This window comes from Symphodus melops (genome assembly GCF_947650265.1).
Source record: "Symphodus melops genome assembly, chromosome: 14".
Taxonomy (NCBI): Eukaryota; Metazoa; Chordata; class Actinopteri; order Labriformes; family Labridae; genus Symphodus; species Symphodus melops.
The window spans coordinates 3,282,306-3,307,700 of record NC_136704.1 but is presented as its reverse complement, the minus strand read 5'-3'; the positions used below and the strand labels follow the sequence as shown (position 1 = coordinate 3,307,700).

The 25,395-nt window shown below is 44.2% G+C and overlaps 1 long non-coding RNA gene across 2 annotated transcripts in view; it reads left to right on the top strand.

Moving 5' to 3' along the window:
• LOC306835285 overlaps positions 1 to 21,736 on the top strand; it is an 83,322-nt gene extending 61,586 nt beyond the window's left edge. For both annotated transcript variants that reach the window (XR_013780607.1, XR_013780608.1), the window contains one exon: positions 21,356 to 21,736. This is a non-coding gene — a long non-coding RNA (uncharacterized lncRNA). The remainder of the gene's footprint in view (positions 1 to 21,355) is intronic.
• The last annotated feature ends 3,659 nt before the right edge of the window (positions 21,737 to 25,395 follow it).

Genomic DNA, 25,395 nt, shown 5'->3' with positions numbered 1-25,395 from the left:
AGGTAGAAACGACTTTAATGTAAAATCAACACTTCTCGTGTTTAATGTGGGCTGAAAAAAAATGTGTTTCATGATGGAGGTTAATTAGCACAGGACGTTGCTCTTTGAAACCCCTCTTGGAAAGTTAACACAAAGCATCCACAGTGACCTTGTTTACTTTGGAAAGGTCTGCCAGGCCTCTAAAGGATCCATACATTCATGAGGTATGAGTTTTTCCAGGCCTGGAATTCCATCTCTTTTACCTTTCTGCCGACATAAGTGCCGGCCGCGGCCCAGGAGATCCTCTCAGCTCATTTCCTCTCTGACAGAAAGCCACACCGCTCTCTCGCTCGCTCGCTCTCTCTCTGCCTCTGATGGAGCCGCATGCTAATTTACTGCTGCTTAAACACACACACACACACACACACACACACACACACCCAACACTTCATGAGATTATGAATGAGCTGCTGCAGAGTCCTGTAAATGTGTAAAAAGTACAGTTAACTGTCTGGTGTTCAGAGCCTGCAGGAGTGCAACTCTCCAGCTGACATCACATTGAACTGAGGTTATGCAGTCAAATGTCAGACCACTTCCTGAGCACTGCCGGGGTGCCCTTGAGCATGGCACTGAATTCTCCATCAGCTCTGGAGCGCCTGCCGGGGGCAGCTCTGACATCTCTCCGTCAGTGCATGTTCAGAGAGTAAACGTCAAATGTCCCCATTAGGGATCAATACAGTCTAATTCTTCTTCTTCTTCTAAAAATGTGTCGTTTTGAAGAAATGAAAATGAAACAGGTCGCTGCAGCTCCACCGAGCTCCACCGCCACCTTCCTGAGCTCTCTTCTAGTGTTGTAGTTGAGACCATAGTAACCAAGACCATGAGTGCTCCGAGAGCGAGACCAGACCAATACCAAGACATTCAGGGATCGAGACGCAAGACCATAAAAATATCACTGAAAATGCGTCATCTTGTGTGCTGGGGGCGTGTCACTCACTTAGACCCAAACCCAGAGAAGGTTTTGGACATAATCCCTACTGTACCTACTGTTTGAGCCTTTAGGACCCTAAACCATCAATAAACCTGCCTTTTGGGCAGAGGTGACTGACTTTTCTAATCTTGAAATCAGGACACTTTAAATTTATCGTACCCACATGTATCAACCTGCACTGGTCCCACAAGGTGCCCAGTTTATCACTGGCCTGTACACACACTGTTTGTAGTTGCTTGCAGTGTCTGCAAAAAAAGCTGCAGATTCACTTCCTGTTACTTTTTGCAGGAAGCTGTAACCCCTGAGGCTCTTTGGAAAACGCTGATTTCCTGATCAGCACGACAGCCTGTCGTTATGCAGCATCTGCCGTTAGCTTGGTAAGCTAGACTAGCTAAGCATCAGATTGATCAAGATTTATTGACAGATGTTGAAACAAATCAGTGTTGAACTTTGCATCGTAAAATGTATTTACAAACAAATCAGTATTGCAAGCACAGTGTTGTGTTTTTATTGGTTAAAACCAGGACAGCGTTTTATAGATGTTTGTGTGGACTCAAAGACGGGACGCTCCTTTAGAGTCAGACTTTGAATCCTTTGAGTTCATGTATTTGTGTCACCCAAAGTCCTGGACGTCGCACAACACTAAAGTCCATTTGTTTTATGAAATGCATCTTGGGTTATACTATAACTTGACACAGAGACTCATCAGCTGCTTAGTTCTGTGTTCAGAGCTCCTCCACCTTCTCATGTCTTTAATGTTGGATCACCAGCTCATTAGCATTAAGTGTTAAATGAATAAGACTTACTGCAGTTTTAACATGTCGATAAATGATGCATGAAAATGCAACTTACTTTTTCTTTTTTACCTCAGAGAAAGTTGTGTATAAATGCAGTTAAGGGTTCATACAGTCATTGCAACCACAGCAGAACAGCAGCACAGAGTGTTTTAGTCGAGTCCTGGGTCTAAACACCGCAGACAGAAATGTTTTTTTTGGGGGGGGAAACTTGTTATTCTCCCCAATCGACGAGGAGGCCCTGGCAGAAAAATGCCAATCAGGAGGTAAGTGGGATTCCCATCATCCCTCTCCTGCCTCGAACACCTTCACTTTCCATTTGCTTCAATATGCAAACCAAGCTGTTTAGGGATGAGGAGAAAAGGCGGCTAATGAGCTGCCTGCATCAACCCTGCAGAAAAAGACAGACCCCTCATCGTAGCTGCTCAGGAGAACGCCTCCTCTGGGCATGCTCAGAAACAGCAAAACAACAACAACAACAACCGTACAGCCACGGCAACACAAATTGATGTGATTAAGCAGAGGGAATGACAGTTACTGTGCGATGAGCTGGTTTGCAGAGCAAGCAGATTCAGAGAGATTGCCCGCATTGAGAGAGCGTGCAGCTGCAGATACAGAGTGGAAAAGTTTAACATGGTGAGACATCGGCGTGTTTGACCTCCGATCAACACGTCGATTTTTTCCCCCCCTCCTTGTACGGTGGCCGGTGGGGGTCAAACGCTCCACAACAGATGAAACAACAAACATTAAGTAAAACGTGCAGCATATTGTGAAAAGCAAATGCAAAAACATCAAACGTGCAACAAGTACAGAAAGGAAACTAAAGTCAAAAACACACATTCAGAAAGCACTACTCAAGCAAGGCAACAACTTTATAACATATTCCAAAAAACAAACAACTTTGAGAATCTGGTCTGGTTTATCGGTGGCTTTGGCTGCCCAGTGACCATCCAGGAGATCTCCGTGAGTGTCGTTGTTTGATGGTGTTGGTGTTGACTGATGTCAAAATCCTGGTCGGATCGTCTATTGATCTATTGATATTGATGTTATTCTGTGTTTTGTAACGTTACAGCTTTTTGTTTCGATGAGGAAGTTATGTTTGTTTTGCAATGCGTTTGTGTCTTTGCATCTTTTTTGGGAGTTTGCATTTGCTTTCAGAATGTGCGTGTGGAGCGTTTGACCCCCTCCGTATCCTGGTCTTGTTTTCCTGTGTGTCGTGTGTGACACCCTGGGCTGCAGAAGAAATGACATCAGGGCCAGTTGGCTCTTGTTCTCAGGAGATTGGCCGACATCCTGGACTGTAAATCAATCTCTGTGAGAATGATGATCCGTTACTCGCTCTGACAGTCTCTGATGATTGTACATCAGCCAGAATATGCCGCATCGATTATCCCATGTCCGTAAGACATCGTAGGATCGGAAGTCCGACTGTCGACTCTGCAATAAACGAGATCCTGTCAAACTCCAGACGGATTATTAATGAAGTGAGGATTATTTAGATAAATGAAGGACAAGCTTTGTATCAGGCCACGCCCCCGTATCGTTGAGGGTTAAATCGTGCCCCTAATCTGTCCTTACATTATCTGACGTGTCGCCAGCCTTTCATCCTGTTGTGAAACGCTCAATTATTTACGATGCAGTCAATGCACACCATGAATACACAACAGCTGTTGTTGCTCATAAGATACAACAACCCTCGTATCACGGCGCGCCACGTGCAGACACGGACTCGACTACGTGTCCGCCTGTTTGTAAACTGAGCACGCTTCATTATAACATAAAGCGTGCATGTGCTGTATTACGATTACGATAAATACGACACGTACGCGTCCTGAATCACCATCTTCAGTTCGGTACACACGGCTTCACGTGGGAAATATCCGCGCACTGACGCTCTCAAATTACTGCTCAGTGTTTGTTACTATCAATGTACCCGAGTCCAGTTCAACCATCCGTCCACTCTACTGAACTTTTGCACTTTTCCTCGAGCCGGCCAGCGTTTAACTCCACCACAAACCATCACAAACAAAACGCCTGGGCCGTCTCCTTTCACATAATTGCTCAGCCAGAAAATGTCCATTACACTCTTGTTTTCCTTGGCGCACTGAGCCGAACTTTTAAACCATGAAAGAAAAAAAAAAAAAAAAAGCGGTGTGGGAAGTTCAAATGGTATTGTCATTAACGCCTCAACACAGTGATCATTCACAAGGAGGCTTGCATGTACACACAATGCACGCCTTTCTTGCTTCAGCGCAGATGGCATCGTAAAAAAAAAAAAAAGAAGAAGAAAAAAGAGGCCTTCTCTGCAAACAGCAAAAGCAAACACACAAACAGTGGTGACCCTCCGAGTCCCCAATCCATCTTTTCTCCTGTTGGGAGCTTGTTGTCCCGGAGAGATCAAGGAGTCCTCATTGAGCGCATGTTTTCATGCTGTTCTGCACGCTCATTTCAGGCCACTCTTCAGATGTAAATTAAAACTTTACAAAATGTTGTATTTTATCCAGCGCCTCTTTCAAATTACTAACTTGTGAAGTTTTTTTTTTTTACGACTCAAAGCATCAAAGCTTTAATGTACAGTAATTTATCACTGCTCATCGATCATTGTCAGGGCTACAGAGGATCATTTGCATGCATTTTCTTTTCTCCTTGTAGCGATTCAACTCTCTTCTATTTTACTTTGTGGAATTTGTTTGCACAGCCAATCAGCAGTGTTTGTAGAATACACAGTGCAGCATGAGACTGTGGGATCCATTTGGTTTAAGGCTAATTGGCTAACCTTTTCAAATGGCCTGAGCTGGACCTCATGTGTCCTGCAGGAGCGCTGGGTATCTGGTGGACTGCCCTTCAGAAACACAGATGTTCCATCTCCTGAGGAGTGCAGCCCTTCCTTCACTTAATCCCTGGATGCTGGCACTGCTGCACCGCAAATATTTCCAAGCAGAGCTGAAGCACTTCTGTGTGCAGCTGTGCCTCAACATTTGTCCAATCTTGTCATCGAGCAGCGGAAACGAGGCCGAAGAATTTGCTTGTGATTACATTAAACACACACGCGCGCACACACACACACACACACACACACACACACACACACACACACACACACACACACACACACACACACAGTGTGTGCACATGGAAACGTTTGTATACAAAACCAAAACATGAACAAATTACAGAAACAATCATTTCTGAAGGCTAAAATGCTGATATTATATTACACATCATGCTTCATCTGATTCTGAAATGCTAACATCACTTTCCTTGAGGTTGTTTGTTGGAGAAGATGCTAAATAACACTCTGTAAACTGCAGACTATCAGGCTCCTCTGTGAGGAACATGTTAGTTTTATTGATTTATTTGATTTACTGTTTATTATTTTTTTATTTACCACTGAGCAGAAAAGTGTGGAGAAGCTTCAGTGCAGAATCTTTGAGCACTCAGTGGTTGCCAGAAGTGGACGTGATGTCAACCTTTACTTTGTGGAGTAGCTTCCTAACGGATTGAGTTCAAACTTTCGCTTTGTTTTGTGCAGCCAGAAGTTACCAAACCAGAAAAGATCGTGCCAGCTGTGAGATTAAACAGATAACCACCTTTCATTTACGCCCTCAACGTTTCCCCGCTTTGAGCTCAGGTGACTTTAAAGTCCTCTTCACAGGACGACGGCTGTTTGCACGACAGTTGTTTACACGACAGCAGCGTTTTGGGTGACTGGAAACCCAAAAGTATCGAAACAGGCTCTATGAGTGCTATTTTTTTTTTATTTTTTAAATTGCCTCGTACAGCATCTCTCGTCCTGTAATCTGGTAATATGCAGTTCCTCTGAAAAAAGAAACTTTTGCACATGGGCGTTCTAGATCCAGGCAATGACCAAGAGCGAGTTGGTGGACTACAACAACAATGGCCGACTCCTGAGATCTGTTTGTGAAAATGATTTTGTTGGAGTTTACTCCTTTGGTTGTTTGGCGAAACAACCTACCTCATCATCCGTCCACACAACGGTTAACTACGGTGGCTGGGAAGTGCAAAGCAAAAATACAGTGTGACATTTGATTAAAGACATTTACAAGATGGGAAACACTTACACAAGAACTGAGACAAATTTAGTGCCAGAACACTTTTACCAATCCCCAAACGAATTTACAAATGACAGAATCTCGTGAACGAACCAAAAGCAGGAAGTGACCCGGAAGTGACTGAGGGCTCATTTGTGGTTCCTAACTCCGTGTCACTGTCGGACAAAAGATTTAAAAATGGAAGTAAACATGTCTCAAATTTTGTAAAATTAGTAATTTTGCTTTGCCCTTCCCAGCCACCGTACTTAACAGAGGCTGTTATCAGTTTTTATAGAAACATGGAAGTTGTCGTCTGAACATGGAAAGTTTTTGAAAACAACAACAAATTTGACCTTTTATATTTTTCCAAGATAAACATCAAGCTGCAGGAGAAGATCTGAAACGAGACATCGAGACCATGAACTCGTGAGGAAAATGTTTACTGTAAAATCTGACTCCCTTCTGAAACCAGTGCAGTCGCCCCCTGCTGGCCAGAATCCAGGTTAAACGGTCCACCGCGTTGGCTTTCATTTTTTACACCGTGGGGCTTTGTCCATGTCTTTCACTTGCAGAAATCACAAATTGAAGAACCTTAGCATGACGACAGGCAGCATAGTTTAACAATAGAGAATTAAAGGACTGTCATCAGTTTGTTTTACCATCTAACGTCTCTTAACCTTCTCACTTCTAATCAGACCAAATATGAGAGAACACCTAAAGTTCAGCGTTCTCATGAGGAAACATGTCGATATGAAGTCGCTCCACGCTGAGCTGTCAGTTAGCACGCTGATTTATTGAGTGTTTGCTGGCGTCCTGATGGAGACTAATTGAGTGGGTTTATGGGTTTATGATCTCCACACTGTTCAAACTGACCCAGGAGAGCTTAGCTGACCTCAGCATGTACACACAAGCGCTCTCTCTCTCTCTCTCTCTCTCTCTCTCGCTCTCTCTAACACACTCGAATGGACGTCTGTAGCTCCGCCTCTCTTATCCTCAAAATGTTGACCTAATCTGTCCTCCCCCCTTTCAGAAAAAAAAATCCCAAAATATGTCCAGACGCTCGCTCTGAGGTCAAGCACATTATTTTATTAGCGGGGCACATTACTTCCTGTAAATCGAGTTATTATTCTCTTCCCCCCCCCCCCCCCCCCCCCCTCGCAGTCCAGGTTTAATATCTCCCTGCTCGGGGCCCCGTGCTAAATGTGTCAACAGTTTTAATTTGAACTTTTCAACTCTGTGATTTACAAGGGTGAGTTTGGGGGGGGGGGGCAGTCTCTTCCGTCTCTGAGGAAAGTTTCAATTTGTTTGGCCCTCACCCCTCTCGTAATTTCTTTTCCTTTATTAATGAGGCGTTTGGGAGCTTTATTGCTGCGCACAGTCTCCACTTTGGATGTAATGGCTTTGTGTTATTGGATGAGTTACCTCGGAGGGGAAAACAACAGCAGGTCGATTTATAATTGGACGTTGAATTATGAGACACCGCTGATGAGCGAGGCACAGCCATCATTAGCAGCCCTCGTTCATTTTTAACCCTTAACCCCGCGCACACATAATCCAGTTTAAATGGATCCAAAATAAAATCGATAATCTCTTCAGGATCTTTAAAGAAAGTAAAGCTTTCATCTTCAGTCTTACGTTCTATAATTGTCTGTCACTTTATAATGTTCAGTTTAAACTGCCCATTACACAAAGTTAATTAAATTATCTTGTTTGATCTGATGTTGAATAAAAGCAGGAGTCAGGGACCGACTCCCCACATGGCCCCACCTCTTGAACGTAACGTCATAATGCATCACATGCATGACTTCATCCTGAAGGCAGGTTGAATGAAACAGAGATACATAAGAGGGACTTACAGTGGAGTCCACACAGAGAACACGTCAGCTACTTTACTGACTTGTTTTAAGTCCTTTTAGTCAGATACAACAATCCAGGATTTCTCGAGAATGGAGGCAGGGATTGTTTAAACGTCCACGTCGTGTCCCTGCAGGTGTTTATGCTCGTGCATGAACTGACGCTCACCTCTTCCAAACGTGCCAGGGCCGAGAAAGTGAGCCCTACTCAAGCATGGATCAGTGCAAAGTGCACTTTGAGGGTGAGGGGTGTTTCGGCACGGTGCGGGTTGTGTCGTGCGAGCGGCCCGAACATCCTTCAGGTCGGTAAAATTGGACTGATGTGAGGCATTGATGCACGCTGATCTTACTCTGCATCAACAATTTATTAGGGAAATAGAAAGGTTTTCGTCTGAACGTTTGTGAAGTGTGTTCTTGAAGAGGACTCAGAGGGTCTGAAAAGTCGTGATACGTTTCCCTGTAAAAATGACAAAAACACAAAATACTTCAGGTGTTCAGATACTGAACAAAGTGACATTATTAAATCCCTCACTATGAATTCCTGTTTGTTTGTTTTTGGAGTAACCCGGCCCAGCCCTGCATAGATGTGTCTCAAAATCTGGACTTGTCTATCTCCTTTCTCCTTTCGTTACAAAGCTCAAAACAAACAGAAACAGGCCTCACATCTTACCTGATCAGAGCAGACATCAGCAGTGTTTATGTTGTGTCCCGGCCTCTCGCAGGGAGCACACTATTGTTTCGACATCATGGGAAACAACTGCAATGTAATTATCATGGTAAACCAGCCTTGTTTCCCATGTTAATGAGATTTAAAGTGTTAATCATGAGAAAATCAGCTTTGTTTACTTAAATGTCCACCTCGGGCTTCTGTAGCTTTTCTTCCTATTCCTGCCAAATGTGTTCTTTCTTTTACTATTCTCCAGTTTTTTTGGAAGTGGGGGTGTGTGTGTGTGTGGGGGGGGGGGGGGGGGGGGGATGTAAGGATGCAGCATGGTGTTGACTTCTTCTTCTGCGGCCTGTCGAAGTTTCATGAATGATTAACCACGCTGGGCCCGGACCTGCTCATAAATAAACAGCAGGCAACAGGACTGAACAGGCTCCTCGTGGACAGGCAGAGCTGACAGATTGGCTTCCAAATCACACCGTTCACTGCTAGCTAATGCACTGTATAGCATTTTTAATGCAGGAGCAGCCTGGACGGATATCGTGCATGTGCTGTACGGGGTAAAAAAGAAAATAAAAAAGATATGCAAAAGTCGATGAAAAAGCCCTCATGATGAGAGAAGCCTGATACGACTTCACGCTCTTATTTTGGTCCAAACATTTGAGGGACTATAAGCAAGTCTTTGTGCTGTAAAGCTTTTCCGTTAACGCAGTGATCCACATGTGACCATCATTAGCTCAGGGCGATGTCATGACTTCAAGTCTTCAGTCAGTCCCGAAGCAGCCAAAGAGCAGCATGATGGCTCTCCATCTTGCTGCATGATGAGTAATCTGAGGTCAGCGGTCCTGCACGAGCTGCAAAATATCATCCCGGCCAACTAACACCCCCGCTGGTATTCTGTCCCCCACCTCTCCCCCCTCTGAGCTCTGAAGCCCCTCCAATCCAAAGCACGAAGGGTTAAAAATAACTGCCACGGTTTCCAATAGAGTTGCAGGTTTTGCTAATTGTATTGCATGTACAACTTTGTATGTGCACATTTCCACAGTGTGTTCTAAACGCAGTCCAATCGTATCGAAGATGTAACTCTCCGGAGCTTTTTGGAAAAAAACGCTGACTTCCTTTTCGGCACGATGACTCGCCTGCCTGTCGTTACGCAGCAGCTCATGTTAGCACGATCAGCAAGACTAGCTAGCACATGTGGCACATGTACAGACAAATCATGTTGACCTTTGACCTGTTGTTTTTCAGCCTTGGATACAACATTGACTGACGTATACAGACAAATCAGTGTTGCCGGCATGCTGGAGGGTTTTGCCGTTTTACATGGTAAAAACCAGAGACGTGTTTATAGATATTGGACGGTCCCGGTCAAATCAGGACGTACGGTCACATGACTTTAGACGGATCAAAGGCTCCATAGTGTGAGAAGTAAATCGTCACCAAGCATTCAGATATTCTCTCTTCATGTTTCATTGTGATGCTCCTTATGACGTTCAAGCACGTGAAGCTTTACAGAAACAGAGTCCGTGTTTAAAAGTAGGTAGCTCCTTCAATTTAATTAAAAAAACTTTATTTGTCCCAATTCAAAGGCACACAGAGCAGCAAATACACGATAGTGAAGCTATTCTAAAATTAGACAAAAGAAATAAAGTGTGGATCAAAAAAATAATAAATTTAAATACAAAATGTGAAATAAAAAAATATAAAGTTAAATATATCAAAGAAGAGTGGAGCTATAAGTGGACCATGATCAGGCTAAAGATGTAAACAGAAATATAAACAGTAGTGAACAGATGGAAGCAACAATTGTGCAGGATCTGGAAATAAATATATATAAAGAGATTTTTACAAGTAAAACAATTAAAAAAACTTTATTTCCCCCAATTCAAAGGCACACAGAGCAGCACATGAACAACAAAAGAATAAAGACAGACAGAATAAAGAGACTAAATATATTTAAACATAGACGTACTGTAAAAAAAATAAATATATATATATATATGAACGCTGTGCAGAAGGATGAATAGTGAAAGAATAAAGTGACCATAGTGCAGTGATGCATCGAGAGAAAACACCTGAAACTGTGAGACTGATTACTAATGTGAGGAGCACTTTCATCCTTACAGGACTGATTATCTGTCTGTCGAGGAGTCAAAGCAATACTGCGTCACATCCAACAGGATGAAATAATTTGATCCTCTCGTGCTGTGAAGCAATAAGGAGTAATGTTACTTTTTGTGCTCATCACGCTCGAGTGATTTGCGATTGACTTTGCAAATTGCGTCCTACCCGGGGAATGATCTGGAACACTCGGATGAACATTTCTGAGGTTCATCTCTCAAAAAAGTGAAACGTCTTTGTGATGTTATCACTCGCCGGAGATTAAAGACAGAGTGTATGTTCTGATTTTGCTAATTGGCGTGTTTAATTATCAGGCTGATGTTCGTCCATCAGAAGCTTCATGTAAAAATAACGAGCCGGTTTGTCTGCTCAGGTGCGATGAGGGATTTCAAACGTTCTCCTTTTGTGGCTGAGATGTGTCACCTGACACTCTCCCCTTTCTCTCGCTGATTTAGCGTGTCGCTTTAACCAGATTTGTGACACAAATTGGGATATTATGACAATGACCACAAGGGTTAAATGTTGCGTTGGCCAAACACTGACTGGTCCCCCCGCTTTGGCACCCACCCTCTTTCTCACTCTTTTCTCCTTTCAGCCCTTTATACCGCGGCCTCAAACCTGCTAAACACATTTCTAAATGACAGTTACTGCGTCTGTCTTCAAAGGAGAAGGAGTTGTGGGTTTTCCTCGCCTAATGTGGCATCTTTGGAGGGAAAAAGGTGGGGCCCTCGGGGGACAATGGAGGTTTGTCTGGGAAGGGGTCAAGAATCAGAATGTGGAGGACATTAGCAGTCAGCAGATTGATACAGGACCATTGATTCCTGGCTTCTTTTTTCCTCCCTCCTGGACATGATCTGCATTGCAAATGGCACTTCTGTCGCATTGGCCTTTTCTGGAGTCAGAAAAGATTTGGGGGAGGAGGGTGGGGGGGGGGGGGGGTGGAGCGGGTGATCAGGGGTTCCCACAACACACAGGCCCTCTAGACACCCTAACCTCCCCCCTCCCTCCGTTCCTCCTTCCCGAGTCCTCGCCCTTGTCCCAGGATCCCTCCACAGCTGCCTCCTCGGTCTCCCAGGACTTCTCCTCACTGAGGAGCTCACAACAGGCTCATTGTTCTGCAGGGAGGAGGCCTGGACGACTCCGCTCCTCCTCGGCACATTGTCTCCTCGAACAAGGCCCGTAAGGTCCGAGGGGAGAGGGGAGTGCTCCAACACGAGAGCACAAAGTTAGTGCTCAAGTCATGCTGCTTAATGTGCTTTTGGTCACACACTAAAAACATCATGTTGAATCACTTATGACATGTTTAATACTCAGAAACACGTTATAATACATCTGCAAAAATTAAACACTCATATAACCTTCATTTTATTTTATCATCACTCTGCTGTACAGTTAACAGAGATAGCCACACACTGTAATAGCAGGTGCTGTGCATTTGGCTGTTTACTTTGCATATACACAAAGGTAGGCGGTATCATTATCAAGCCTTGTATATGTGCTGTTAGTTGCTGTACAAACAACGGCCTATAGAGCGCACCCGCACTATGCCCATGCACGTATGACCCCAAAGTCCAGTTTGTTTGACTAGTGTGGGTGCACGTTTCTGTCCACGTCCTTGGCCCTGGCGTGCTTGGAAGAGGAGGGCCTTGGCACGTTGGCTGCTCATGCACAAGCATGGGTACAAAACGTGGAGTGAATTCACGATGATTTTTGAGGGCGCAGTTGGTTTTTAAAGTTTTGTTTTTCTTCACAAACTCCTGGGTATCAAACCTTGTATCAGCAGATAAAATGTATGCAAAGCAGCTCTTAATCAGAAACATCATCTTCAGACTCGGTTTGTCCAAAGACAGAAACATAGAGAGAAGAGTTTGACGGATTTATCTGGACGGACAGACTGACACAGAAAATGTGAGGCAAAGATAAATAAATGCAGGGAGAGCCGACCGTGGACGCTGCGAGTGTTCCAGCTAATAATGTTCCTTCACCTCACAGAGACAGAGGAAGTGATATGCAAATGGCGCTTCACACACACTGAGCGTGTCCTCCAATTATAGGCTCTCATGTTGCTACCGGCCACCTCTGCGCAATTAGCCCCCTCCGTATCCGACTGTTGAGCCATGTTAGCGTGGTCTGCAGGCGAGTTAGCATTGCAAATGAAACGAGAGGCAGCGTTTCCAGGGGTGTCATTATAAATTAGTGTTGCATGATGGGCACAAATTGCCATCCCTGCTCAAACTTGCATCTCCAATAAGAGCTGGCCCGCTCCTCAGGAAATGCTATTTATCCGGGTTTAAATGTGCACTGAATCTGCTCTCAGCCTGTGCATGACAAGTGAGGCTCTCAGAGTTACAAAGAGGAATCTGAGAGGGAAAGAAAATGTTGCTGTTGTTGGTCTTAAACAGTCATGTTTGCAGTTTGGATTCATCACCTTCGGTCGTCTTTATAACCTGATACATATTTTTTTTTAAAAAGCTTCCCCTCAGCGAGGACACGGTATCTGCGTCGGGGCTCCCAGCTGAGAAATGCAAGCAATGCAATGTGTTTCCAATAAGTGGCTGAGCTCACAGTATCCACACGTTACTCACTATCTTGCTCAAATCTTGCATCAATATCCCCCGTACGTCTGCGAGTGTGTGAAAATGAACTCAGGAGTTAGTCCCAGCCTGGGCGAGCCTTCGGAGAAACCGTTTTCATTTTTCACTCTTCTGAAGGGTTCCACACATTTTAACTGTGCTTTGCCAAGTTATTCTATTAAAGTATCTTCCAAGAATAAAAACTGGTTAAATGAAATTTAACTTGTGCGGTACATTTAAAATAACGTGTCAGTGGTCTTTCACATATTTATTTTTGAGGAACTAAAAGTACATTTTAAAGTGCATTTTTTCTTAAATCTTTGGATGACAGTCTTTCATTTTCAGAAACATCATTATTTTGCAGTATCAAATTTAGTATTTAATTTAAATCAGTCTGTGGTTTAAATCATTATTTTGAAAGGTTGTAGCAGAAGAGCGGCCATTTTTTATTGCAAAACAATGTAGATCTCAAATCCATTTTTTGTGACCATAGTAGAGACAGTCAGCTTGTCTCTCTCTTCAGTTTCTTGCAGGATCTTTTCAGGTTCCTGATTCTCCTGACAACATGATGCTGATGAAGCTCAACCGATCAGATATGTAGAGACCTTAGAAACAACGACTTTATTCTTGTGAATTTAATGTTGCATCCCCCTTACGTTTACTAAAATGGTAACTGAAGCCTGTTCATGACGGCCTCCGTGCTGGAAATCCTGCCTCAGCATAACTTTCAGTCGATCGACCACCAGGCTGAGAGCTGAAGCGGAGGCGGGTCTTACAGGCTGCAGCTGTCACTCAGGTCAGCTCCGCTCAACCAGTGAACAAAAAACTCCTGCAGATTTAAATAGAGCTGCATCTTTAATCATCTGTTCTCAGAGTGCATCAGACTCTAAGTACGTCACAACTGTTGTCTGTCTTCAGTGCTCATGTCGAAGTATTTACACATGGTGCATCATCGCCGTCTTTAGTGATATACAATTTGTTTTTTTAAGTTTTAAAGTGTAACCTGGCTTTCCATGCGCAGCTCGAACACTGAGTCTTTTCTACTCATTTGCTAAGTAAACCATATGGGTTTCAATCTGCCTTCAAGGCTTTATCTGCCTCTCTCTGTTGTACCCATGGGTCTTGGCTTTGTTGTTGTGGACCTTGGCGTAGTATTTAGCGGGTCTCTGGCTGCGAGACACTGCTCCACAGTCTCTGGTGTTTGCCTTCCTAATCAGCTGCATTGTCTCGGAGACGACTCAACTCTAACCTCGAGCCCGCCGACTTCAAGGCCGCTGCGACGGATATACAAGGCTGTGTTTGCTGCAAACACTGATCTAAATTCATTAACCCTCCCACAAACATTTTCCCAAGGTTTGTTTCCTGAGCGCGACGCAGTGCGAGATGAGCGATCTCCGAACAGCTCATGGAGACTGTTGTTATAATAAAAAACAGCAGAGCCAGAGGAGGAGATCAGGAGAATCAGCAGCTCAGCTGAGAGGTGTCTGAGGGCTCGCTGAGACGATGTAAGAGCTCGAGAGAGAGAGTCATAAAACAGAGGTGAGAGTTTGAACTTTTATTTCAGCAGAGATGTCAGCTTTGCTTAAGCGAGATGTTGATCCATACATGAAACTACAGGCAGTTATTTGTTGCATTTAAGCAGAATTTGAAAGCGCTGTGAAGTTATCAAATATCCTCTGTGTTTGTAAAAACATGCAGTTTGGGCACCATCTAATAAAATCCTGCTTAAAAAACCTGCAGATCCTCAAGTTGTCCACATGAGGCTGACTCCAAAAATCCTCAAAATTTTGTGTAGTTTAATATTTTCGTGGCTTTTTGGGCACAAACTATCTCGTAGGTAGTTGTGATCGTCTTGTATTAGCTAACTCAACAAAGGTTCTCCATGTTGCTTTTGACTTGATCAACTTGACCCAGGTGTTACGTTATTCTAATCCAACTTGCAACGCAGTGAAGCAACGCTGTGAAGTTCAGAGCGAGATCAAATATCCTCTGTGTTTGTAAAAACATGCAGTTTGGGCACCTTCGAACGGCTGCAAACTCCCGCTTAAAAAAACCCTGCAGTTCCTTAAGTTGTCCACATGAGGCTGACTCCAAAAATCACCATGATCTCCAGTTTGAAAACGTTGACTGTGACAGCAGAAACAAACATCTTTACAGCCGGGGTCAGAAACTAAACTGAATTTTTTCACCTCAACATCAGTTTTGTTTTTATTAATCCTCAGAGTTGTTCATGCATTTGCATGTTTTGTGGTGTTCCCCCCAAAACGCCCCCTGAAGTGGACTCAGAACCGTAGAGGACCCTGCATGAGCTCACGATCAAAGATGGCTGCTTCGTGCAGCACATTTGAGTCTTTATTAACAGCTTAGTCTTTTTTTGTGTAGTGTAGAGTTTCACGTTGTCATGTGGCTTTTTGGGCACAAACTATCTCGTAGGTAGTTGATATCGTCTTGTATTAGCTAACTCAACCAAAGGTTAATGTTGCTTTTGACTTGATCGACTCTAATCCGACATCCGACTTCCACGGTTACTTAAACGCATCTTTAAGGCCCGTCGCAGCGCTGCCTCTAGATCTGTTTTTAGATTGATTGAGTCATTGGTTTGCAAGTCTCAAGTCCTGAATCAAGACCCAAGTAATGACGGGCAAGTCCCAAGTTGAGTCAAAAGTCCTAACCTTTGAATTTCTCTTCACCAAATGAAATCCCATTTAACAGAATAATAATCTGTTACAGTTACACAGATTGTTTTTTAGATGATTTTATTGAGCCTACTTCTTCAAATAAAATAACACAACCCGTGTTACTGACTTCAAATTCACTGTAAAAGATTAAAAGTGCATCTGGTGTAAAAGACTTTAATCCCCTGTGCGCCCTTTAAGTGTCTCATCACATGTCTCCTACAGTTTCTCCTTATGAAGCCCTTGCATGGCGTGCTGAGTCGAAACATTGTGCCATGCATAAGAAACCAATCTGAGATCAAAAGTGCAGGTCTGAGCCCGGATCCTGGATTTGGAGGAAACCTGTGTTTCTCTGGATGAGAGGTGCAGGCAGATTCAGGGAGACTGATGGGAGCAGGCAGGATCAGCAGGAGGGAGGCGACATGCGCTGAAGACATGGCTGTGGGGAGAAAGAAAAGGCAAGATGGAGAGAGACGTAGTGTGTAGTGGCATGTGTGGAGTCTAAGCCTGGAGTCTTATTATGCCAGCTCACCGGGGCACCACTTTCTCTGCTGCCCCCCCCCCCCCCCAAGGGAAGGGCCTCGTCTCCCCGTCCTCTGGGAGTGATATCTGGGGGAGCCGGAGCAGCGGCGCTCTCCCTTTAAGGCCTGTCAGAGGCTTTGACGACAGGCGTAAATTTAATCCTCGGACCTGCTGGGATGCAGAGGAGCCCAGCAGCAGGAAAGCCGTTCCTACTTCAAGGACCTCGGCTGGCTCCGGGATAGCCTGCCAAAAAAGCTTTAAACCTGATGACAAATTCATTTCGTGCAGCTGCAGCGGGGAAACAGGGGTAAATGATACCTCTGCAAACAAATTTTAGAAATAATTATGCAGACGTTTCTAAGGGGAGTATCTGAGAAGTGTTATTTATTCAACATGAGCGCTCTTGAGAGCACTGCAGAAATCCTCTCTGCCCTTTTCCTCCCTCATTAGATAAACAGTTAATATATTCTTCCACTATTTTGCCAAAGGCTTGGGAGCTTTTCTATTTTTTTTTCATCTGTGGTGTCACCATGCCCTCACTCGAGTGTGTGGCCGGTGGCACTGTGGGGGTCCGTCTAGCTGGAGAAGGATTTTGATATGAGTTGATGATGTGCAGAGACAGTCGCTGAGATTGCAAAGAGGCAGAAGGAACCGATTTTTACAGCCGTGTGAAGAGCCGATTGCACAGCAGCAGCAGCAGCAGCAGCAGCTGGGCGGCTGCAGGCCTGCGGGGAGAGCGGTTTATTAATATGTTTGAATCCCAGACTCCCCCTCCTCTTAATGTCAGGGCCATGCTAATCGCTTGGTGCACTAACATCTGGAAGCCTCCCAGCGGACGACAAATCTCACAGGTTTTCTACACCGAGATTCGCAGAATTGATGAAGTGGTCACACTGAGTCTTTAGAGATGAAAAGCATTCAAATAAAGGAGGGCGGATGTCCTCGCTCATGTTGTAACGTGGCCAGCTTGTAACGAGGGTGAAAGAGAAGACGACACATCAGTCCGTCTGATTTTCATCTCCGACAGCATTTAATAAAAGAAACCCCTCTCTTTCTTCTTCCCCCCGTGACTCGAAACGTTTCCTGTGAAATCCTTGATAACAAATGTATTTCTGAGCAGAATGTAATCTGAATGTTATTTATATTCTCAGTTGTATTCTTTGTAAGATTTAGGCACTCAGTCCTTGTGAGCGTTCAGTCAGTGGGCCCCGGGGTGCTGAGCGTACCTGCTCTTTGAAGCCCTCGCAGAGACAGCAGGGGAGAGTCAGGATGTGGGAAAGATCCGCCTCCAAAATAAAATCTTAAAATCCACAGAAAACCAGCGACCGAAGACGAGTGTGTTGGTGTTGTGTTGGAGAATAAATAATTTACTTCTGACGCAATCAAAACCTGTACATAATGTGTTTATCCACTTTAAAAATATATGATCAACCAATCAGAAACATTAGAAATCAAAACAAACCTGCAAAATAAAGCTGCAGCTTGTAATATTTTTCCATCGGGGGTTTAAATACACCTTCAAAAACACATTTTATTTTGGATAAAAGTGAAGTGTGTTTTACAAGGGTTTAAAAACATGTAAAAAGAAACTGCCTCCTTGTAAAAGCTTTTCTACAAACACATTAGAAAATGCCAACCATGGAAGTCGCGTAGAAAAGACAGACGACGAGAAAGTCCAGGATGTGCTTCACACTTTCCCTCAAGTCTCAAATATGATTAATTTAATTCCAGGATTTGCAGACGTGGAGGCCTCAGTGTCACGTTGGAGGACAAATGTAAAATTCAACATTTAAATAAACTCACAGAAGTTTAGTGAAGTTTCAGATCTGCGGTGTGGATGCTTGTGTGCATGTTGAGGAACGTGGAGCTGCTCTCTTACGACGAAGGCTGAGAAAGAAAAAAAAAAAAAAGAGGAATCAAAACGAAGGCGCTGACAGTGTCTCTCTGTTCCCCCGGTAGAATTGAGCTGCACTGGCAGCAGACACGACTCTCCCTTTCTCTCTCTCTCTCTCTCCTCCTCTCGCTCTATTGACTGTGTGGATAATCTTGACTCCCCAGAAAAATCCTTAAGCAGCTGGCCACAAACCTTGTGCTTGAGTGCACATGCATACAATATCTTCCTCCAGCCCCGGGGCTGTTCCCCCCCCCCCCCCTCACTCTTTCTTCTTCTTCTTCTTCCCTGGCTCTCCACTGAGATCCTGAGCCAACATGTCTGGAAAAAAAAGGCAGGATTTGTTGGTAGAAACTGGAAGCGAGCGCCAAAATCAACACCGCTCCTCTCCTCGGGGAGACCGGCAGCAAATTGGACTTGAGCTGAGTTTTGTGCCTCTCGGACCTGCGTGAGGATGCTGGCTTCCTGTGCCGGGCCCCGCAGAGAAACCAGAGACGCCTGTGTCCGCTTCTGCCTTGAAAAAAAAAAAAAAAAAAAGCAGCAACCCACAAGTAAAGTGGGGTAGCAAATTGTACATAGTTGAAATGGATTGATTTCCTGTGTAAACAGGTCGGCCATCGGAGGGTTGGTTTTGATTTGTGACCAAGCTGGAGCTGCATTAGTGGTTTCCTTCACTCCGGCCTGCAGGTGTTGCAGCGTCTACATCTGTGAATGCTAAAACAACAGTGTGCAGTACTGATTCCTAACTCTTCCGTTTGGAACAGACACACAAATAAGACCTGAGCGGACGGACGGACGGACGGACGGAGCCGGGCTGTGTACGCTGTCAGCTTTCATTTGGTTTCCCAGCAGATATCGTACTCAGATATCAGAGGCGGTGTCGTGCGATCGGGTTCAATCTTGTCGAGCTCCAGCTCATCCTTTGTATCATTACACCTCCTCACATCAAACCCGAGTGGACAGCTGCAGATGACACCTTGTTTGAAGAGTTTGACGTTTGATCGAGGATGTGTTTGATGCTCGGGGAATAAAGAGTAACACCTTAGCTTTTTCCAGCCGGGGCGCTGCCGTTTGAAGTGTCCGGCCAGTGTAGGAAAGCACAGGTATGTTCTGATCAATTGCTATTGACCGAGCGGGGGGGAAAGAAATCACTCGAAAGCACGGTGATGCAAAAATGGAATTTGAAAGTCGATATGCAAAGTGAAGTTGTTTCTATGAGTGGTGAAATGAACCATTCATTACCAGAAATCTGAAACAGAGAGAGAGAAAGATAAATTTGTAAAACGCTCTTTTACTTCTAAATATTTGATGGCACAGGTAGCACACACCGTCTGCAGACATCTGAGCAGAGAAATGTGTTCATACCTAAAGCTTTAACAATCTGTCTCTCTCCTCTGCATGGAGCGAGTCAGATGAACAGATGTCATGTCTAGATTACATACAGGCTCTGTCTCAGCATGTACCGACTGGGAGATATGTTAACTCTAACATCGCTCTGCCCTGCACAGGATGTGCTAAATGTCTGCCGTCTACTGAAGGGGAACGGGAAAAAAAGAATCTACTCATTTCCAACAGACTGAACTTACTTTAGACTGGCTTCACGCGACATGATTTTCAAACTTAACCTATTTAAAAAAGTGGGAGACCACAGACGTAAGGACCGTTTCAACACATCTTTATCCTCTGAACGCACACACTCGACCGGTCGGACACACCTGCTGTTTGTCGTAATTATTTCACTGACTCGAGATCTCACAGAATCTCAGAAAACAAACATGGCGGACGACTGACGTGGTCAGCTTGCTGTGTGGTTTCTTCATCAGACGTTATGAAGACACTGGTTTTGTTGCCATAGTTACACACGCTGCTCTTCTTCTTCTTCTTGGATATTCCGCTCGGCTCGGGGCTCAGCTGTGTTTTCTGTGCTGCCATGTTTGTGAGCTGTCAAAGGATGCAACATCTGGTTGGAGATGCTTTTTCACTCTCATTGGCTGTTTCAGGTATTTCTGGTTGGAGGCGGCCTGATCTGTGGTCATAAATATCGATTCGAGATGAGGAAGGCTTGGACTCGATCAGATCAATCAAATAACTGAATTGACAACACGCACTTAAATATTATTAGGAGAAGTGATTGGTTGAGTCAAACCTTTCAAAGCTTCTTTTATCCGCCTGATAGTCGCCTTGTCTTCTGATCAAATCTGGATTTGTTACGTTATGTGTTTGCAGTGTAAATACTTAGAATCAGTGTGAACATACTTGTGTTAGATGTTCACTGAAAGGGTCATCGCCTTTGTGTGAAGAGAAGAAACGGATGTGTTTCCTAACGTCCTCTGACTCAGATTATATCAAAAAGTTGAAACATTTCAACAGTCTTGGAGGTTAAATCCTGAGCACCTTATTAACGCTCTACAGGGGGAAGAGCTGCAGAAAAGAGCAGAGATGTTAAACTCAGGGTCCAGCTCGTTCTCATCCCTCGTTCTCTTTCATTCTGCTCAAAGAAGGATGATGTATTTATCTTAGATTTTTCAGCTTTTATCTGAAAGATGCGAGTGAGAGCACACACAGTTAGCAGGTATCAGAAACAACATCCCCCCCCTGCCCGTGGTTTTGAAAAACAGAGCGGGGTAAGAAACGCTGCCAAGGTCACAGCTCTGCATTTGCACAGCCATGCTTGTCAAAAGGCTGAAAGGGCTCGAGCCCTTGAAACACCTTCTGGCTAGCTCCTCCGTCCTGCATGTGGTGAGACTGCTGGGGGCGAGAGAGGGATGTGAGTCTGCGTTTCACTGATACCAAACCCAGCACACGGTCACACTCTGAGGAAATGTGAGGGACAGACTGTGGGCACCTCTGAGGCAGATGCAGGCCAGAATAAAACCCCTCCTCGGGGCTTTCTCCGGCACCCAGCGCCATGCAAAGCCAGTTAGCAAAGCCAGTTAGCTACCTACGCTAGCTTTAGCCCACAGATCATTTAGAAACTTTAACCCGCGGCTCCACCTTCTGCTAAAGAAACAACACATTCCAAAATGTCTCACTTGAAGCCTGACTGACTGAATAGTCTTTTCGGGTGCTGCATTGTGGACAGACGGCCTTTTCACGCAGCTTTTTCAGGGTTTTGTCAGACAGGAATGTAGATTGGAGTCTTACATGACCTTTCCCAGAGGTCACTGCTTGGATCTGCTGCAGCTTTTGTTGGCACACCTGGGTGATGACGCCTTGACAAGCTACAAGCTCTCGTTTCAGGTTTTTGTTCTGCACGGGCTTCAGAGAAACAGAGAAAAGAAAGAAGACAGCCTCGGCCTCAGCAGTTGATCCTCCAGACTTCTCAAGAATAACACCGGACCCTGCTCTCAGCTAAGACGTAAAATGGATGATGTGATTTACTTCAAGCACAGTGTGTAACTTGAATGTAAAACTTTGTTTAAATCAGCTCATGCTCACATTTTGTCTGTTAATTTCACGCTATACTGCTAGAAAAACATTTTTCATGATTACTAATTGAAGCATGAAAGGTTATAACTGTACATGAGCTGTGCTACACTTGTGCTTCTGTCCACTTTTTATCAACCATGCAAAAATACCCAGATGAGCCGCTGTGCTTTTTGTCATGTTTGAAGCAACTTTAAACTTTAACCCAAACAGATCAAATCAGCTCAAGCCCTGAAGGGTCAGATCTGGGATCTGCTCGCAGAGTTATTGGCAAAAAGTTTAAATGTCTTGTTTCAGCACCTGAGAACATGCTCTCTTTGGCCTTATTCACAGAGGCGTGATATTAACTCCCGTGCTACGACAAAAATGTTACATGGAGTTCAACAGAATCACTGTCTCAAAAAAGAGCGGTGAAGAACATCCCGGAGAACTGAAAACATAATTCAACAGTTTAAGTACATGTGCCCACAGTCCAGACGCACCGTGCAGCAGTCACAGGATATAAACATTTGTTGTAGCTAAATATGTCCAACAAATAAGTCCAATAATGTCCTCAAGGTGATAATAAAGTGTATCTTATCACATCGTATTATTTTCTATCGTATGTTATTGTATCATATAGTATCCTATCATAGAGTCCTATCATAGAGTGACCAATCATAGCATCCTATCATAGAGTGACCAATCATAGCGTCCTATCATAGAGCGTCCAATCATAGCGTCCTATCATAGAGCATCCAATCATAGCGTCCTATCATAGAGCATCCAATCATAGCATCCTATCATAGTGTCCAATCATAGAGCATCCTATCATAGAGCGTCCTATCATAGTGTCCAATCATAGAGCGTCCAATCATAGTGTCCAATCATAGAGCGTCCAATCATAGCGTCCTATCATAGAGCGTCCAATCATAGTGTCCAATCATAGAGCGTCCAATCATAGTGTCCTATCATAGAGCGTTCTATCATAGAGCGTCCTATCATAGAGTGTCCTATCATAGAGCGTCCTATCATAGAGTGTCCTATCATAGAGCGTCCTATCATAGAGTGTCCTATCATAGAGCGTCCTATCATAGAGCGTCCTATCATAGAGCGTCCTATCATAGAGCGTCATCATAGTGTCCTATCATAGAGCGTCCAATCATAGCGTCCTATCATAGAGTGTCCTATCATAGTGTCGAATCATAGTGTCCTATCATAGAGTGTTCTATTGCATCCTGTGGTGTCACATTATATAATGTTGTATCGTATGGTGTTGCATCATTGCATCCAGCTTATGGAAGTGATCTTATTTCTTTTTAAAGTTTCCCCAGAATTATTGATAATTGCGTGCAGATAAAACCTGTACATGAAATATAATGTCCAGAAAATGACTTCCTCGAGAGAGGCTCTAATGTCAGCAGTCACTCATCTGCAGCGTCTTGCACAATAAGTCAACGTTTGTTTCTTTTGTCCAGAAACAGAAGCCTGCAGCGGGTACAAACTACAAATGTTCTTTATGTTCCGTATCTAATCTTAGCTATCAGACACCAAACTCAGTGCAGATGTTACCTGCATAAACAAACACAGCTGAGCAGAAAGACCGCTCTCCACCACTAAGTGTTGTTGTATCCCTGCAAGGAAATCTGGGAAGTCTGGAAATAGCCCCAAGGCTCCCCGTGTTATTGTAGGGATCGAGGTGGATGATGCAGAAACCATGGTGAAGCCACAGAGGGATGGCACTGGAGCGGGCTTTGTTTGGATGAATGCGCTCTGAGATTACGCGGTTTGCCAAAGTACAGCCGCTTCTTTTCGCTTGTTCAAACACCCGGGCTGCTTTTCTTTCTGTACAGGAACGGGGAAAAAAAAGAAACTGAGCTCTGCTTCCACGTGTTGGAAATGTCCGACTCAACCAGTGATTTATGTCTGTGGTCCTGTTAGTTTGTACGTGTGGGAAGGGAGAATCAAAGGAGAAATAAAGTAATTGAGTCATTTTTACGGCGGTGTGTTAACGTGCACTGTTTGTCCCTTCTGTAGCCTGCAGCTCTGCACAGGTGAAGCTGGGAACACAACCAGGTGCACCTGGCCTCAGTGCTTAAAGCTCAGTGCTGAGTTCAGGAGGAGAGAGCTATGAAACATCCAACAGCAAGATGCAACTCAACAGGAAATAATTTAACATTATAATTCAGCGTCAAAGGTACGAGGCGGAGAGGACGGAGCTGACAAGTAAAAACTTCACAGCTTCATCCAAACTTGAGCTGCAGATTATTTTTAACTCTCCACCAAATGTTTGCGGTTAATTAATGAAGTTTTTGGTTAGAAAATGTCCGTCAGTATTTCCAGAATCTGAAGGTGACGTCTTCAAATGTTCAGCTTTGTTCACAACCCAAAGATTTTTATACGCCCATCGAAGTGGAGGAAAGGAAACTGGAAGATATTCACGGCAGAAAATCTGAACTTTTACTCATTAAAAAGTACAAAATAGTAGATAATTAATTTCAGAGTTGGCAAGAAATCTTTTTATTGGCAACCTATTCTGTGTTTTTTTTTTCTCCTTTTCGGCAACAACTTCAGACAAAAACAAAACAGGAAGTTGAGCTTCATCAAGTGACAACAAAACTTCCTGACTGCCCTGCTTAAACCTGAAACCAAACATAGAAAGAGTCAGAGTCAGTTCAGGGAAGACTTTACAAGATTTTGTTACCAAACAGCAGAAGTTACACATTATGTTGAAGCTCCCATGTTTCATGATGTCAGCGTGTGAAACCTTTAGAGCAGCTCAAAAACCTCCTCATTCTTCTGATACTGACGTTTCAGCCTCTGACCTTAAACAGTTTGTTTCAGCTGCTGTCTCTTTAAGACCTGCGTCCCCACTTTCTTCTGACTGACCGTGTCTCTGGAAGCCTTCGGGGGCAGAACGCTGCAGGGCTGCCAGGAGAGGAGCGAGTCAATGTGAGAGGTTTCAGCAGCTTATGTAGAGGCTTGAAGTAGTTTTGTGTAATTCTTTGTTTCATATCGGAGAACTATCACGTGATTTACTCGACATGCCGTTTAGCGCCCTCTGCAGACTCATCCTGGGATTATCCTGACATACGTTCACCTCATAATCTGAAACTCTGCCCATGTTTAGTTTGGACATCCAGCATTGTAACGCTAATGGAGTTATAAAATGTGCTTAAGAGCAGATGAAGAATAATCAGAATAGATGAACTTTTAACACATTCTCAAATTTTCTGATGTGCATCTATTTGTTTTGCTTCTTTTCTTTAAAACTGAGGTGAAAAAAGGAGAAAACCAAACTTCATTTTAAGAGTTTAAAAATGTCCAACATGTGGAGTCGTGTGATGTTGCACATGTTTAAAAGTCCCTGAAACATAAAGTAATCAAAAGTTAAGGTGGGTTTTTCTGATCCTCTGAAGTGCAAAGTGCTTTCTGGAGAATAAAAAAACAAAGCTGACACGAGTTCATCGCGTACCTCAGCTAAACAACTCGTGGCGACGACCTCTCAATATGGTGTGCTGTTTGAATTAGGAAGTTATTATGAAAACTACGCTGCGAGTTTCCGACAGCAGCAGACTGACAGGCCCCTCAAAGAGCTTGCCCGCATCGCCTCCCTGTGAGCGCCGCTCTCATAAAAGAGACTTTCTGGGGCTTTTCATAAAGACAGAGTTCAGCGGGGTCAACTCGGGGGCGTCATGTCCATATCGCTGCAGCTTTGTGAACACCTGGCACCTGCTTCTTCTCCTCTCCGAGCGGAAGCCGGGTCTGAAGAGCAGATAAAGTGCTGATTGTCCCTTTCCTGCTTTCTTTTTCTAACGGAAGTCGGGGGTATTGAAGTGAAACCGCTCTCCTTTGAAGATGCCTCCCCCGTTACT